Genomic DNA, 17,393 nt, shown 5'->3' on the forward strand with positions numbered 1-17,393 from the left:
GCGGACGCTCCCTTTCGAAAGCGCAGATCACTGCTTTCATCGGCTTTTTTGTGTGTGGACGCACCCTTTCGACCGAAGCTCTTTCAGAAGAAAGCTATGAGAAGGGCGTCTTTCAAAAGATCTCTGGAGTATAGATGTAGCCTATGTGACAGAGAAAGGCCCTTATCTGATTCCAGTCCACACCTGCAGAATTTGGCTGTGGCCCTGTAACCCAGGACACAGACAATGGCGGATTGCCCAACAAGGCCGTGAACAGGTGACCTGAGCCTTGTGACAGCGCAGCCTATTCCACCACTGCTGTGAGTGTGCTTTAAGCATTCTGTGATTGGTGTGTGTCATTCAATTGCTTTAACAATTTCACTCTCTCCCTGTATTTCTTTCTTCCTTCTGTTACAAAACCTTTAGATGTTAGATTCTGAAGGATGGGCCCAGCTGCTCTTTTGGGTAAGAGCTGAGGTGTACATTGACCCAGGGATGGGGCTGGTCCTTTGGGACTGAAAAAAACTCTTTGGATTTGGGAGATGAGTTTTCATAACCTCATCCTAATAAGGGGAAAGATCCTGAGCCCCAGGCCTGGCCCAGCTGAACACCAGAGGTAGTTGTGGTGATGGTGTCTAGGTTGTGGCGGTATAGTGGCGCTGACGCTAGGTAACGCTGGGCAGGTGGAACACAGCTTGGAACGTGGTAAATGGTGACGTGGAACGATAACAGTGACTGGGAACGTAGCGTACGGCAGCTTTGCTTCCTGCAGGAACGATGACGTTGCATCAGCAAACAGCACAACAGTAACCAGGAACCAACGAGGAGTTCAGGCACGTGATCAGCTCGTGTGAGACAGTTCGTTACGACAGCACCGTTGTGCTTGTCCTTAATGGCTGATCTGTGCCTGCACAGGTGTATCAACAGCACCTGACAGTGACAGCGACGCCACAGCGCATACCATTGGTGGGCAGCTCCAACTTGGCTTCTTAGCTTTCAGCGCTGCTTCCAGAGATGATGTCTTCTTTCTCCAATCTTCAAGTCTAGTAAAACAGAGTCAGCTGCAATCGGGCTACTATGTCAGGCTTGTATTGAGATGTTTCTTTGTTTAAACATATTAATAGTTTAGGGACTTTGACCACACCTCAGCTCAGGTAGATCGAGATCCGACTCCCTCCCGTATCTCTATCACCGGTAGTTATATTAGTACTCAACACAGAATTTAGAGCCAAACCATGTATTGGAGAAGAATTTAGAAACAAGGCAAGAAACTTAACCACACAACACACGTAAACATCACCTGGAACAACCTTTACGCTCCCAAACCCTAAACCTCGCAACCCAGAATTCAATACTTTCCAGGATATGAACGAGGCTCACGGCCTCCAACTCCACGACTCCTCGGAGCCTTAGAGAAGGAACAGTGAGGTGATCCCACGATGTCGGAAATCGTGGTGATGGTGTCTAGGTTGTGGCGGTATAGTGGCGCTGACGCTAAGTAACACTGGGTAGGTGGAACACGACTTGGAACACAGTGAACGGTGACGTGGAAGGATGACGGTGACTGGGAACGTAGCGTACGGCAGCTTTGCTTCCTGCAGGAACGATGACGTTGCATCAGCAAACGGCACGACCGTAACGAGGAACCAACGATGAGTTCAGGCACGTGATCAGCTCGTGTGAGACAGTTCGTTCTTACAGCACCGTCGTGCTTGTCATTAATGGCTGATCTGTGCCTGCATAGGTGTATCAACAGCACCTGACAGTGACAGTGGCGCCATAGCGTGTACCTTTGATGGGCAGCTCCAACTTGGCTTCTTAGCTTTCAGCTCTGCTTCCAGAAATGTCGTCGTCATCTTTCTTCAATCTTCAAGTCTCGTAAAACAGAGTCAGCTGCAATCAGGCTACTATGTCACGCTTGTATTGAGATGTTTCTTTGTTTAAACATATTACTAGTTTAGGGACTTCGACTATGGCTCAGCTCAGGTAGATCGAGATCCAACTCCCTCCCGTATCTCTATCACCGGTAGGTATATTAGTACTCCACACACAAGTTAGGGCCAAACCATGTATTGGAGAAGAATTTGGAAACAAGGCAATAAAGTTAACCACACACCACACGTAAACGTCACCTGAAACAACCTTTATGCTCCCAAACCCTAACCCTCGCAACCCAGAATTCAATACTTTCCAGTATATGAACGAGGCTCACGACCTCCAACTCCACGACTCCTGGGAGCCTTAGAGAAAGAACAGTGAGGCGATCCCACGATGTCGGTAATCGTGGTGATGGTGTCGAGGGTGTGGCGGTATAGTGGCGCTGACGCTAAGTAACACTGGGCAGGTGGAACACAGCTTCGAACACAGTGAACGGTGACGTGGAACGATGATGGTGACTGGGAACGTAGCGTACGGCAGCTTTGCTTCCTGCAGGAACGATGATGTTGCATCAGCAAACGGCACGACAGTAACGAGGAACCAACGAGGAATTCAGGCACGTGATCAGCTCGTGTGAGACAGTTCGTTCTGACAGCACCGTCGTGCTTGTCATTAATGTATGATCAGTGCCTGCATAGGTGTATCAGAGCCTAACGCCACCTGACGGTGATACTAGCACCAAAGCACATACCATTGATGGGCAGCTCCAACTTGGCTGCTTAGCTTTCAGCTCTGCTTCCAGAGATGTCATCGTCTTCTTTCTTCAATCGCCAAGACAGGACCGACAAAAAAGCAACCTAAACGAGGCTCAAACCTCCGCCTTATATACTCTCCGGGCAGTCGCCTGCCGTGCGCACAGATGTTGTGTGCTGTGTAAAGAACCACAGTCCTCGGTTAGGTAGGCACTACATACTAAGTTAGCTTGCCAACTACAGATGGCGTGGATGACAGTTCTCAATCAGGTCCACCTTTTCAGTCTCAGGAAACTTGTCAACAACATAAAATGGCGCCATTTCAAACCCCACTTTAGAAAGAACATGTCTGCCCTTGGGGTATCGCACAGGAGCCAGGAGCAGGAGAGCGGGTGGCCGCGCACTAGGTTCCTCTTGCATCCAGAAGCCCAGCCCCCTGCCCCGCACAGAGCTCCTCTCCCACCTGCCCCACGGCCAATACCAGGGAGCCTCCTTCCTCTCTCTGGCCGTGGCACGGAGTCTCCTTCTCACCCCTCCGGCACAGGAACTTCGGCGGGGTCTTTCGCGCCTCAGTTCCTTGGCTCCCTGCTGAGCTGTGCTCTGGGTAGGACCCCAGCTCCACTTCCCGCCCTCGGCCTCCGTTTTGCCCTCTCGGCAGAGCACAGCAGGCAGCAGCGCCGGGCGATCGCTGGGCACCTCTCACAGCCGCACTTGCCGAGGGAGGGAACAGCGGCCCCGGCGGCAGAGCGCCGCTCCCTGCCAGGTCAGGCCAATTCCCAGCACAGCCGGTCTCACAGCTGCGTGCGTTGGCGGCACCGGCTGTTTCCTCTCCGATCATTCGGTGCGGTGCCGCCCTGATCCGGGGTCCCTGGTCGGGGCTGCAGTCATGGGAGTGGTTGTGGGGGCGGGGGGCGCCCACGGGAGGGGGATTTGCTAAAACGCCCCGGGGAGCTGGGGCAGGAGTTCCAGGGGACCCTGAGTTCTCACCTCCCTTAACCACTTGGCCCCTTGAAAACACACACAAGGCCCTGCAGCACTTTCAAGACTCAGCAAATCTGGAGTTCTGCGCTGCACTGCGCAGCGGCGGGGCACACGCCCCTCTTCAGCTCTGGCACTAGCGCTGGGGCGGACACAGCGCCCAGCCGGGCAGCGAGCTCTGAGCTGAGCAGCCCTTCCAGCTCCACGCCCGGCGCGGGACTAAGGCACCACTGCACAGCCGCCAACACACCCACCAGCTTCCCCCGGTGCCATTCTCATAGGGCGCAGCACAGCCAATAGCGCCGCTCCTCAGCGCGGGGCCCCGTGCGGCAGAACGCGGGGCAGCGCCCTCCGCGCACTCGCCGCCGCGAACACAGGAACTTTTGGAACAGGGCGCGCGCCCTGTAGAATAACCAGCGCTCAGTGCCGGAGCCAGGCGGCAGTGGGCGCTGAGCCAGCTCGTGGCACAGCCGGTTCCTGCGCGTGACCCGGCGTCAGGGGGTGGAGCGGGGCTGTGTCCAAGCAGGGATAAATATCGGCAGTTCGAAAAGAGTTTCACACAACTGAGCCTCGCAGCGTTCCCACGGGGCACCCACTTCACATAGCTGCCAAGAAGATACCAGAGCAGCCCAAATTATCCAGTAGATAATACACCATTCCGGACCAGGCGATATTGTACCACACGGTGCGAGAGGAGACCATCATTATACGATAGGACACCAGGCGGTTTTATACCATATGGTACAATACCAGGCAGTATTACAGAAGGCCATACAATTCCAGGCGATCGTACACAGTACGATAACTGGCCATTAACACCCGATACGATACCACACAGTACGATACCAGGAGATCGTACACAGTACGATAACGGGCTATACCACCCGATACGATACCATACAGTACGATACCAGGAGATCGTACACAGTACGATAACGGGCTATACCACCCCATACGATACCATACGGTACGATACCAGGAGATCGTACACAGTACGATAACGGGCGATCACACCCGATACGATACCGTACAGTACGATACCAGGAGATCGTACACAGTACGATAACGGGCGATCACACCCGATACGATACCGTACAGTACGATACCAGGAGATCGTACACAGTACGATAACGGGCTATACCACCCGATACGATACCATACGGAACAATACCAGGAGATATCGTCCCATACGCTGGGAGACCAGGCGATATTATACGATACCAGAGGCTACCAGGCCAAATTACACCATACGGTAGAATTGCAGGTGATATTATAAAAGGCCCTACCCTACCAGGCGACATTATACCATACGGTAGCATACACTAGGAGAGCAAACGCGCTGTTGCTGCGGGGCACGATGCTGCTGGAGTTCTCAGGGGCTCTGGGTCCCCCATGGCGAGTGGAGTTGGAGCTGACACATTCCCCCTCTGCCCACAGCCGGCAGTCTGCAGGACGCGCTCCTGGCTGGGGAGCCACACACATGCCGGATACGATGACTATTCGCTTTCCGAGGCCCTCCCCGAGCACGGAGAACAATGCAACGGGCGCTCCGCGCTGGCGACTCACTCTCAACGTGCTTCCCAAAGAGCCTGGCTGCCAGGAAGAAACGGAGCCCACGGCAGCCACTCACTGTTGGGCAGCAGCAGGGGCCGAGCTGCAGGAGCAAGCCAGCAGCAACAGCGAGCTGGAGGAGATGGAGGTGACGGAGGAAGGCGAACGGAAGAAGCAGATGGCGGCGTGCCTGACTCCTGCTCTGGCAGAGCCTGTGGGGCCTCTGGCACATCGACTCCTGGTGGCTGGCACAGGCCGCCCGCGCTGCGTGGGGCGGCATTTCCTGCACCAGGTGCACCAGAAGGGTTGCGATAAGGCACCACCGGGCCAAGCCCGGGGAGTTCCTCCAGCAGCCGGCCGGTGGCTCAGACTTCTTGCTGCCCAGGGACTCGGTGCTGCGCGGGACGGAGGAGAGGCAGCAGAAGTGCAGAATCTCTTGTACAAGCGAATGAAGGCGGTTGGCAGAAGGCGCCGGGAGCAGAGAGCAGCGAGGCGCTGAGAGTCCGTGCGGAGCACCCAGGGGTCTACCCCAGACTCCGGCCACACGTCAGAGACACCCCCGAAAACTCAACATTTCACCCTGAACCCCTTTCTGTGGTCGGGTTAATCAATAAAAACATTAATTACTCATAGTTGTATTTATTTATATTTGTATAATTCATATTTAGTTATGTTGTAAACTGTAATTTGTATCTGAACAAAACCAGTCTCCATATTGTAACCAAGGACCCATTTTAACACCGTTTGGAAACAAGGCAATGAACTTAACCATCAACACACATAAACGTCACCTGAAACAACCTTTATGCTCCAAAGCCCTAACCCTCGCACCCCAGAATACAGTACTTTACAGCATATGAACGAGGCTCACGACCTTCAACTCCGTGACTCCTCGGAGCGTTAGAGAAGGAACGGTGAAGCGATCCCACGATGTCGGTAATCGTGGTGATGGTGTTTAGGTTGTGGCGGTATAGTGGCGCTGACGCTAGGTAACGCTGGGCAGGTGGAACACGGCTTGGAACACAGTGAACGGTGACGTGGAACGATGACGGTGACTGGGAACGTAGCGTACGGCAGCTTTGCTTCCTGCAGGAACGATGACGTTGCATCAGCAAACGGCACGACAGTAACGAGGAAACGACGAGGAGTTCAGGCACGTGATCAGCTCGTGTGAGACAGTTCGTTACGACAGCACCATCGTGCTTGTCGTTAATGGCTGATCTATGCCTGCATAAGTGTATCAACAGCACCTGACAGAGACAGTGGCGCCATAGCCTGTACCTTTGATGGGCAGCTCCAACTTGGCTTCTTAGCTTTCAGCTCTGCTTCCAGAGATGCCATTGTCTTCTTTCTTCAATCTTGAAGTCTAGTAAAACAGAGTCAGCTGCAATCGGGCTATTATGTCAGGCTTGTATTGAGATGTGTCTTTGTTTAAACGTATTAATAGTTTATGGACTTTGACTACACCTCAGCTCAGGTAGATCGGGATCCGACTCCCTCCCGCATCTCTATCACCGGTAGATATATTAGTACTTGACACAGAAGTTAGGGCCAAACCATGTATTGGAGAAGAATTTGGAAACAAGGCAATAAACTTAACCACACAACACACGTAAACGTCACCTGAAATAACCTTTACGCTCCCAAACCCTAACCCTCGCAACCCAGAATTCAATACTTTCCAGGATATGAACGAGGCTCACGACCTCCAACTCCACGACGCCTCAGAGCCTTAGAGAAGGAACAGTGAGGCGATCCCACGATGTCGGTAATCGTGCTGATGGCGTCTAGTTTTGGCGGTATTGTGGCGCTGACGCTAAGTAACGCTGGGCAAGTGGAACACGGCTTGGAACATAGTGAACAGTGACGTGGAAGGATGACCGTGACTGGGAACGTAGCGTACGGCAGCTTTGCTTCCTGCAGGAACGATGACGTTGCATCAGCAAACGGCACGACAGTAACGAGGAAACGACGAGGAGTTCAGGCACGTGATCAGCTCGTGTGAGACAGTTCGTTACGACAGCACCATCGTGCTTGTCGTTAATGGCTGATCTGTGCCTGCACAGGTGAATCAACAGCACCTGACAGAGACAGTGGTGCCGTAGCGTGTACCTTTGATGGGCAGCTCCAACTTGGCTTCTTAGCTTTCAGCTCTGCTTCCAGAGATGTCGTTGTTGTCGTCATCTTTCTTCAATCTTCAAGTCTAGTAAAACAGAGTCAGCTGCAATCGGGCTACTATGTCAGGCTTGTATTGAGATGTTTCTTTGTTTAAACGTATTAATAGTTTATGGACTTCGACTACACCTCAGCTCAGGTAGATCGGGATCCGACTCCCTCCCACATCTCTATCACCAGTAGATATATTAGTACTCGACACAGAAGTTAGGGCCAAACCATGTATTGGAGAAGAATCTGGAAACAAGGCAATAAGCTTAACCACACAACACACGTAAACGTCACCTGAAACAACTTTACGCTCCCAAACCCTAACCCTCACAACCCAGAATTCAATACTTTCCAGGATATGAACGAAGCTCACGACCTCCAACTCCACGACTCCTTGGAGCCTTAGTGAAGGAACAGTGAGGTGATCCCACAATGTCGGTAATTGTGCTGATGGCGTCTAGTTTTGGCGGTATTGTGGCGCTGACGCTAAGTAACGCTGGGCAGGTGGAACACGGCTTGGAACACAGTGAACGGTGACGTGGAAGGATGACGGTGACTGGGAACGTAGCGTACGGCAGCTTTGCTTCCTGCAGGAACGATGACGTTGCATCAGCAAACGGCACGACAGTAACGAGGAAACGACGAGGAGTTCAGGCACGTGATCAGCTCGTGTGAGACAGTTTGTTACGACAGCACCATCGTGCTTGTCGTTAATGGCTGATCTATGCCTGCATAAGTGTATCAACAGCACCTGACAGAGACAGTGGCGCCATAGCCTGTACCTTTGATGGGCAGCTCCAACTTGGCTTCTTCGCTTTCAGCTCTGCTTCCAGAGATGTCGTTGTCTTCTTTCTTCAATCTTGAAGTCTAGTAAAACAGAGTCAGCTGCAATCGGGCTACTATGTCAGGCTTGTATTGAGATGTGTCTTTGTTGAAACGTATTAATAGTTTATGGACTTCGACTACACCTCAGCTCAGGTAGATCGGGATCCGACTCCCTCCCGCATCTCTATCACCAGTAGATATATGAGTACTCGACACAGAAGTTAGGGCCAAACCATGTATTGGAGAAGAATTTGGAAACAAGACAATAAACTTAACCACACAACACATGTAAACGTCACCTGAAATAACCTTTACGCTCCCAAACCCTAACTCTCGCAACCCAGAATTCAATACTTTCCAGTATATGAACGAGGCTCACGACCTCCAATTCCATGACTCCTCAGAGCCTTAGAGAAGGAACAGTGAGGCAATCCCACAATGTCAGTAATCGTGGTAATGGTGTCTAGGTTGTGGCGGTATAGTGGCGCTGATGCTAAGTAACGCTGGGCAGGTGGAACACGGCTTGGAACACAGTGAACGGTGACGTGGAAGGATGACGGTGACTGGAAACGTAGCGTACGGCAGCTTTGCTTCCTACAGGAACGATGACGTTGCATCAGCAAACGGCACGACAGTAACGAGGAACCGACGAGGAGTTCAGGCACGTGATCAGCTCGTGTGACACAGTTCGTTCTGACAGCACCATCGTCCTTGTCATTAATGGATGATCAGTGCTGCATAAGTGTATCAGATCCTAACAGCACCTGAGAGTGATAGTGGTGTCAAAGCGCATACCATTGACGGGCAGCTCCAACTTAGCTTCTTAGCTTTCGGCTCTGCTTCCAGAGATGTCGTCTTCTTCTTTCTTCAACCTTGAAGAGAGGACTGACAGAAAAACAACCTAAACGAGACTCAAACCTCCGTCTTATATACTCTCCGGGCAGTCGCCTGCCATGTGCACAGATGTTGTGTGCTGTGTAAAGAACCACAGTCGTCAATTAGCTCCACGCTTCATACTGACTTAGCTTGCCAACTACAGATGGCGCGGATGACAGTTCTCAATCAGGTCCACCTTTTCAGTCTGAGGATACTTGGCAGCAACATAACATGGCGCCATTTCAAACCCCCCACTTTAGCAAACAACATCTCTGACTTCCTGACTCAACAGATTTAAGCCCTGTTCTATAGAAATTGAGTTCTATTTTGTAGAACAGTTCCTAGAAGTAGGCAAGGTAAAGAGAAAACTCTCTGTACCCTTTCTTTTTGGAGTGCTTAATTGATTGCCCTGTTGCGTGAGTGAGGTGCGAGTGGAAAGGTGGGCGACCAGGACTTCCAGGTATGGAGAAGGTAGATCCAAACCCAGTGAGAAGAACAATGGAGCCTTTGAAGTGGGGCCCATTGAAAGAAGCCTGGACACATGGACGCCTTGGGACTCATCAGCAAGGGACACCTTGGGAAGCACCACCTGCAAAAAGGTGCTAAATACGTATTCTTAACACTGATCTCCCAGATTATACATAGGCGTGAGATGGCTAACTTGTGGCAGCCTGTCTGAGAGAGAGGCCTGTATAAATGAAGGCATCTTGCACAGGGACCCCGGGTTTAGTCTTGTCATCACTGGAGCACCGATCTGGATGGGCAGAAGCCCGGCTCCACCCCTCCCCCATCTAACTCACCTGGCCAGTGCAATTATGGGGAGCAATGATTGGTAACAGCAACAAAACAGGAGTGTGCTTGTGTGTGTGTGTGTGTGTGTGTGTGTGAATGGGGATAGGATGTATCATATATATATGATGTGTTGATTTCTACATGTGAATTACCAATAAATGCGGCATTTTGCCTTTTCCCCTGAAAATATCCCGTGCAGTACTTTTCAGTAACGTACCGTGCGCATGTCAGCCGGCCTCTGTGTGTGGTGGGGGTCCCCAGGCTCCGCCCCCACCCGCAGCCAGAGGGGTCTCTCACTCAGCAGGGAGAACAGGAGGCTTATGAGGCGACAGGGCCACAGACTAGCACAGACTTGTCAGCACAGGAACCAGGGGCAGTTGGGACAGGGCATTTGAGGGAGGAAGATGCCAGAGGGGGTCCCCTGCTGCCCCCGCACCCGAACCGGGGCCTGGACCCTCCTCCCTCCACTCCTCTCCAGCCACACGCGACCACCCCACTCCACAGCCCGCTTCCAATTCCAGCCACCCAGGCCCCTCCTGCCGCCTCTGTCCCGGGTCCCGGGGAGGAAAGGTGTCACCTGGTGGCCTCAGTTCCGAGGAGCAGGGCGGGCCGCTGCCCCCCGGGAGAAGCCAACACCCTCCCATCAGTAGCCTGCCCTGCGCTGTGCCGCGGGAAACCGAGGCACCCACCTGGGGTCGCTACAGGACACGCAACGTCAGACACTCGTGACAGCCCCGCGCCCGCGTGGCGTGTGTCCGCTGGGCTGCGGCGCCGTCTTCACCCGGGCTCCGGGGTGCCTGGGCCTCTTCACGGGGGGAGCAGGGCCGGGGAGGGAGAAATCCCGGCAGCAGCGCAGGGGCTCCCCGGGGCTCCCCCTCGCAGGAACTGAACTGCCAGCGCCGGGGGCGAGGCGCGACGCAGCCCGCCACGAGGGACCCCAGCCGCCCAGGGCGGGGCAGTCCCGCGGCGCCACCCCCAGGCTCACACTTGTGGCTCTCCCGGGGCAGAGCGGAGCCCGCCGCAGCCGGGAAGCTCTTGGCCAGCGGCAGCGCAGAGCCCAGCCCGGCCCAGCCCAGCGGCGCGCACAGCCCGCAGGGAGAGTCTCCGTGGCCGCAGCGGGGCCCAGCCGAGCTCGGAGAGACCCATCGCCCCGGCCGCGTTCGCCCCCCAGAGCGGGACGGGCTGGTTCCGGGAGCTGCCCGGGCGTGTCCCCAGCCGGCCGCCATCGGGAGCGGGGAGGGCCGGGTGGGACCGGGCCCCGCCAGGGGGGATTGGGACCGGCCGAGCTTTGCAGGCACCAACCGCAACACGACGGGGGAAGGTGGGGGGGTCTGGACGCGGCTGAGCACATCACACCAGGGGAAAAGTGCTGAAATCTGGGCCGCCTACCGCCCAGGCTGCGATTTGCTTCGCGCGAAGGCAAATCAAACCAGCCACGAGATGTCTCCGCCGTCCCCCTCCCCTCCGCCAGCCAGAAGCCGCACAAGGAAACCCGCCGATTTCCCAGCGCTCTCCAAACGCCCAGGCCAACAGCCCCCCTCAGCTGAGAGCCGCTTCAGACCTACTTCACCGACTCCACGCAGGTTCTTCGGGGCCCCAAAGGGTCCAGACACGCTCCCAGGTCCAGATGTACTTGGATCTTTCCCAGATCACCACCCCGGTGCCAGACCTTCAGCGCTGGAATCGAAACGTATATTCACAAAGAAAGAAAGAACAAGGGAGAGAGAAATTGTTCTCGTGGTACTTGTCACCCATCCGGTACCGCTATTGGCGCAGGCCAGCGACGTTCTGCGCAGCTGCTTCAAAGTCTCTGACAGTCCGCCCCAGAAGGGGTTCGATTCCAGGTGACAGAGGCTTAGTGACCGGATCCCCGCAGCCTTGTCTTCTGCAACGCTGAGTTCTGGAACTGGAGCCGAGGTGCTCACGGCCAGGGCCATTTTCCAAGTGGAGGGGAAAGCCCTTCCTCCTCGCCAGCAGGCTCTGCAGGGGCAGTCACCTGAGCCGGGTGAGCTGGTGCCTCAAACTCCCATTGGCGGCTGGCTTTGTTTGCCCGCCCCAGTTATTTACATGGCCCGAGGAATTGGATGTCTGGCCCTCTCATTTCAATACCATGGTTCAGCCTATGGCACCTCAGCAGTGGGCTGCATTCCCCTGACAAGTCCCACCTTCCTGAGAGGTGGAGTCCACCTCTGAGCCTTTGTTTTTTCGTGCGTCATCTCGGCTGGGCTGGGGATCTCACTTCCTCTTGTGAAATTCATCCCGAACACATTTCTATGCCAGCTGGAGAGCCAACATCTCCAGTTTGTGAAGCACCGTGGAACAGGCATACAAGCCGCGTAGCCAGGTGCAGGCACCTCCCAGCTTTCATTAGACTCCTCACTTGGCCCACACGGCACAAGGTTTGGTGCAGCTACACGCCAGGGTAACAGACCTCTCTTCCCTAATTGACTTCAACGCCTGGTGACGTGGCACCGGCCCTGCGGGGGCTTTCACTTGTCTACACACTATTTCTTCCCTTCTTCTGTTATTTCCTGCCCAGCTGCTCTCTGCGGGTCGGACCCAGCTCCCTTCCCAGTTCTGCCCTTGGGGTATCGCACAGGAGCCAGGAGCAGGAGAGCGGCTGGCCGCGCACCAGGTTCCTCTCCCGGCCCCGCACAGAGCTCCTCTCCCACCCGCCCCACGGCCAGTACCAGGGAGCCTCCTTCCTCTCTCCGGCCGTGGCACGGAGTCTCCTTCTCACCCCTCTGGCACAGGAACTTCGGGGGCTCTTTCGCGCCTCAGTTCCTTGGCTCCCTGCCGAGCCGTGCTCTGAGCGGGACCCCAGCTCCACTTCCAGCCCTCGGCCTCCGTCTTGCCCTCACGGCAGAGCACAGCCGGCAGCAGCGCCGGGCGATCGCTGGGCACCTCTCACAGCCGCACTTGCCGAGGGAGGGAACAGCGGCCCCGGCGGCAGAGCGCCGCTCCCTGCCAGGTCAGGCCAATTCCCAGCACAGCCGGTCTCACAGCTGCGTGCGTTGGCGGCACCGGCTGTTTCCTCTCCGATCATTCGGTGCGGTGCCGCCCTGATCCGGGGTCCCTGGCCGGGGCTGCAGTCATGGGAGTGGTCGTGAGGCGGGGGGCGCCTACGTGAGAGGGATTTGCTAAAACGCCCCGGGGAGCTGGGGCAGGAATTCCAGGGGACCCTGAGTTCTCACCTCCCTTAACCACTTGGCCCCTTGAAAACACACACAAGGCCCTGCAGCACTTTCAAGACTCAGCAAATCTGGACTTCGGCGCGGCGCTGCGCAGCGGCGGGGCACACGCCCCTCTTCAGCTCTGGCACTAGCGCTGGGGCGGACACAGCGCCCAGCCGGGCAGCGAGCTCTGAGCTGAGCAGCCCTTCCAGCTCCAGGCCCGGGGCGGGACTCAGGCACCACTGCGCAGCCGCCAACACACCCACCAGCTTCTCCCGGCGCCATTCTCATAGGGCGCACCACAGCCAATAGCGCCGCTCCTCAGCGCGGGGCCCCGTGCGGCAGAACGCGGAGCAGCGCCCTCCGCGCACTCGCCGCCGCGAACACAGGAACTTTTGGAACAGGGCGCGCGCCCTGTACAATAACCAGCTCTCAGTGCCAGAGCCAGGCGGCAGGGGGCGTTGAGTCAGCTCGTGACACAGCCGGTTCCTGGGCGTGGCCCGGCTCCAGGGGGTGGAGCGGGGCTGTGTCCAAGAAGGGATAAATATCGGCAGTTCGAAAAGAGTTTCACACAACTGAGCCTCGCAGCGTTCCCACGGGGCAGCCACTTCACATCGCTGCCAAGAAGATACCAGAGCAGCCCAAATTCTCCAGTAAATATTACACCATTCCGGACCAGGCGATATTGTACCACACGGTGCGATACCAGACCATCATTGTACGATAGGACACCAGGCGGTTTTATACCATATGGTACAATACCAGGCAGTATTACAGAAGGCCAACAATTCCAGGCGATCGTACACAGTACGATAACGGGCGATAACACCCGATACGATACCATACAGTACGATATCAGGAGATCGTACACAGTACTATAACGGGCTATACCACCCGATACAATACCATACGGTACAATACCAGGACATATCGTACCATACGCTGGGAGACCAGACGATATTATACGATACCAGAGGCTACCAGGCCAAATTACACCATACGGTAGAATTGCAGGCGATATTATAAAAGGCCCTGCGCTACCAGGCGACATTATACCATACGGTAGCATACACTAGGAGAGCAAACGCGCTGTTGCTGCGGGGCACGATGCTGCTGGAGCTCTCAGGGGCTCTGGGTCCCCCATGGCGAGTGGAGTTGGAGCTGACACATTCCCCCTCTCCCCGCAGCCGGCAGTCTGCAGGGCGCGCTCCTGGCTGGGGAGCCACACAGATGCCGGATACGATGACTATTCGCTTTCCGAGGCCCTCCCCGAGCATGGAGAACAATGCAACGGGCGCTCCGTGCTGGCGACTCACTCTCAACGTGCTTCCCAAGGAGCCTGGCTGCCAGGAAGAAACGGAGCCCACGGCAGCCACTCACAGTGGGGCAGCAGCAGGAGCCGAGCTGCAGGAGCAAGCCAGCAGCAACAGCGAGCTGGAGGAGATGGAGGTGACGGAGGAAGGCGAACGGAAGAAGCAGATGGCGGCGTGCCTGACTCCTGCTCTGGCAGAGCCTGTGGGGCCTCTGGCACATCGACTCCTGGTGGCTGGCAGAGGCCGCCCGCGCTGCGTGGGGCGGCATTTCCTGCACCAGGCGCAACAGAAGGGTTGCGATAAGGCACCACCGGGCCAAGCCCGGGGAGTTCCTCCAGCAGCCGGCCGGTGGCTCAGACTTCTTGCTGCCCAGGGACTCGGTGCTGCGCGGGACGGAGCAGAGGCAGCAGAAGTGCAGAATCTCTTGTACAAGCGAATGAAGGCGGTTGGCAGAAAGCGCCGGGAGCAGAGAGCAGCGAGGCGCTGAGAGTCCGTGCGGAGCACCCAGGGGTCTACCCCAGACTCCGGCCACACGTCAGAGACACCCCGAAAACTCAACATTTCACCCTGAACCCCTTCCTGTGGTCGGGTTAATCAATAAAAACATTAATTACTCATAGTTGTATTTATTTATATTTGTATAATTCATATTTAGTTATGTTGTAAACTGTAATTTGTATCTGAACAAAACCAGTCTCCATATTGTAACCAAGGACCCATTTTAACACCGTTTGGAAACAAGGCAATGAACTTAACCATCAACACACATAAACGTCACCTGAAACAACATTTATGCTCCAAAGCCCTAACCCTCGCACCCCAGAATACAGTACTTTACAGCATATGAACGAGGCTCACGACCTTCAACTCCGTGACTCCTCGGAGTGTTAGAGAATGAACGGTGAAGCGATCCCATGATGTCGGTAATCGTGGTGATGGTGTTTAGGTTGTGGAGGTATACTGGCGCTGACGCTAGGTAAGGCTGGGCAGGTGGAACATGGCTTGGAACACAGTCAACGGTGACGTGAAAGGATGACGGTGACTGGGAACGTAGCGTACGGCAGCTTTGCTTCCTGCAGGAACGATGACGTTGCATCAGCAAACGGCACGACAGTAACGAGGAAACGACGAGGAGTTCAGGCACGTGATCAGCTCGTGTGAGACAGTTCGTTACGACAGCACCATCGTGCTTGTCGTTAATGGCTGATCTGTGCCTGCACAGGTGAATCAACAGCACCTGACAGAGACAGAGACAGTGGCGCCGTAGTGTGTACCTTTGATGGGCAGCTCCAACTTGGCTTCTTAGCTTTCAGCTCTGCTTTCAGAGATGTCGTTGTCATCGTCGTCTTTCTTCAATCTTCAAGTCTAGTAAAACAGAGTCAGCTGCAATCGGGCTACTATGTGAGGCTTGTATTGAGATGTTTCTTTGTTTAAACGTATTAATAGTTTATGGACTTCGACTACACCTCAGCTCAGGTAGATCGGGATCTGACTCCCTCCCGCATCTCTATCACCAGTAGATATATTAGTACTCGACACAGAAGTTAGGGCCAAACCATGTATTGGAGAAGAATTTGGAAACAAGACAATAAACTTAACCACACAACACATGTAAACGTCACCTGAAATAACCTTTACGCTCCCAAACCCTAACCCTCGCAACCCAGAATTCAATACTTTCCAGTATATGAATGAGGCTCACGACCTCCAATTCCATGACTCCTCGGAGCCTTAGAAAAGGAACAGTGAGGCGATCCCACGATGTCGGTAATCGTGGTGATGGTGTCTAGGTTGTGGCGGTATAGTGGCGCTGACGCTAAGTAACGCTGGGCAGGTGGAACACGGCTTGGAACACAGTGAACGGTGACGTGGAAGGATGACGGTGACTGGGAACGTAGCGTACGGCAGCTTTGCTTCCTGCAGGAACGATGACGTTGCATCAGCAAACGGCACGACAGTAACGAGGAAACGACGAGGAGTTCAGGCACGTGATCAGCTCGTGTGAGACAGTTCGTTACGACAGCACCATCGTGCTTGTCGTTAATGGCTGATCTGTGCCTGCATAGGTGTATCAGCAGCACCTGACAGAGACAGTGGCGCCGTAGAATGTACCTTTGATGGGCAGCTCCAACTTGGCTTCTTAGCTTTCAGCTCTGCTTCCAGAGATGTCGTTGTCGTCGTCGTCTTTCTTCAATCTTCAAGTCTAGTAAAACAGAGTCAGCTGCAATCGGGCTACTATGTCAGGCTTCTATTGAGATGTGTCTGTGTTTAAACGTATTAATAGTTGATGGACTTCGACTACACCTCAGCTCAGGTAGATGGAGATCCAACTCCCTCCCGCATCTCTATCACCGGTAGATATATTAGTACTTGACACAGAAGTTAGGGCCAAACCATGTATTGGAGAAGAATTTGGAAACAAGGCAATAAACTTAACCACACGACACACGTAAACGTCACCTGAAACAACCTTTACGCTCCCAAACCCTAACCCTCGCAACCCAGAATTCAATACTTTCCAGGATATGAACGAGGCTCACGACCTCCAACTCCACGACGCCTCAGAGCCTTGGAGAAGGAACAGTGAGGCGATCCCACGATGTCGGTAATCGTGCTGATGGCGTCTAGTTTTGGCGGTATTGTGGCGCTGACGCTAAGTAACGCTGGGCAGGTGGAACTCGGCTTGCAACACAGTGAACGGTGACGTGGAAGGATGACGGTGACTGGGAACGTAGCGTACGGCAGCTTTGCTTCCTGCAGGAACGATGACGTTGCATCAGCAAACGGCACGACAGTAACGAGGAAACGACGAGGAGTTCAGGCACGTGATCAGCTCGTGTGAGACAGTTCGTTACGACAGCACCATCGTGCTTGTCGTTAATGGCTGATCTGTGCCTGCACAGGTGAATCAACAGCACCTGACAGAGACAGTGGTGCCGTAGCGTGTACCTTTGATGGGCAGCTCCAACTTGGCTTCTTAGCTTTCAGCTCTGCTTTCAGAGATGTCGTTGTCGTCGTCGTCTTTCTTCAATCTTGAAGTCTAGTAAAACAGAGTCAGCTGCAATCGGGCTACTATGTCAGGCTTGTATTGAGATGTGTCTTTGTTGAAA

This window comes from Carettochelys insculpta, chromosome 22 (genome assembly GCF_033958435.1).
Source record: "Carettochelys insculpta isolate YL-2023 chromosome 22, ASM3395843v1, whole genome shotgun sequence".
Classification (NCBI taxonomy): Eukaryota; Metazoa; Chordata; order Testudines; family Carettochelyidae; genus Carettochelys; species Carettochelys insculpta.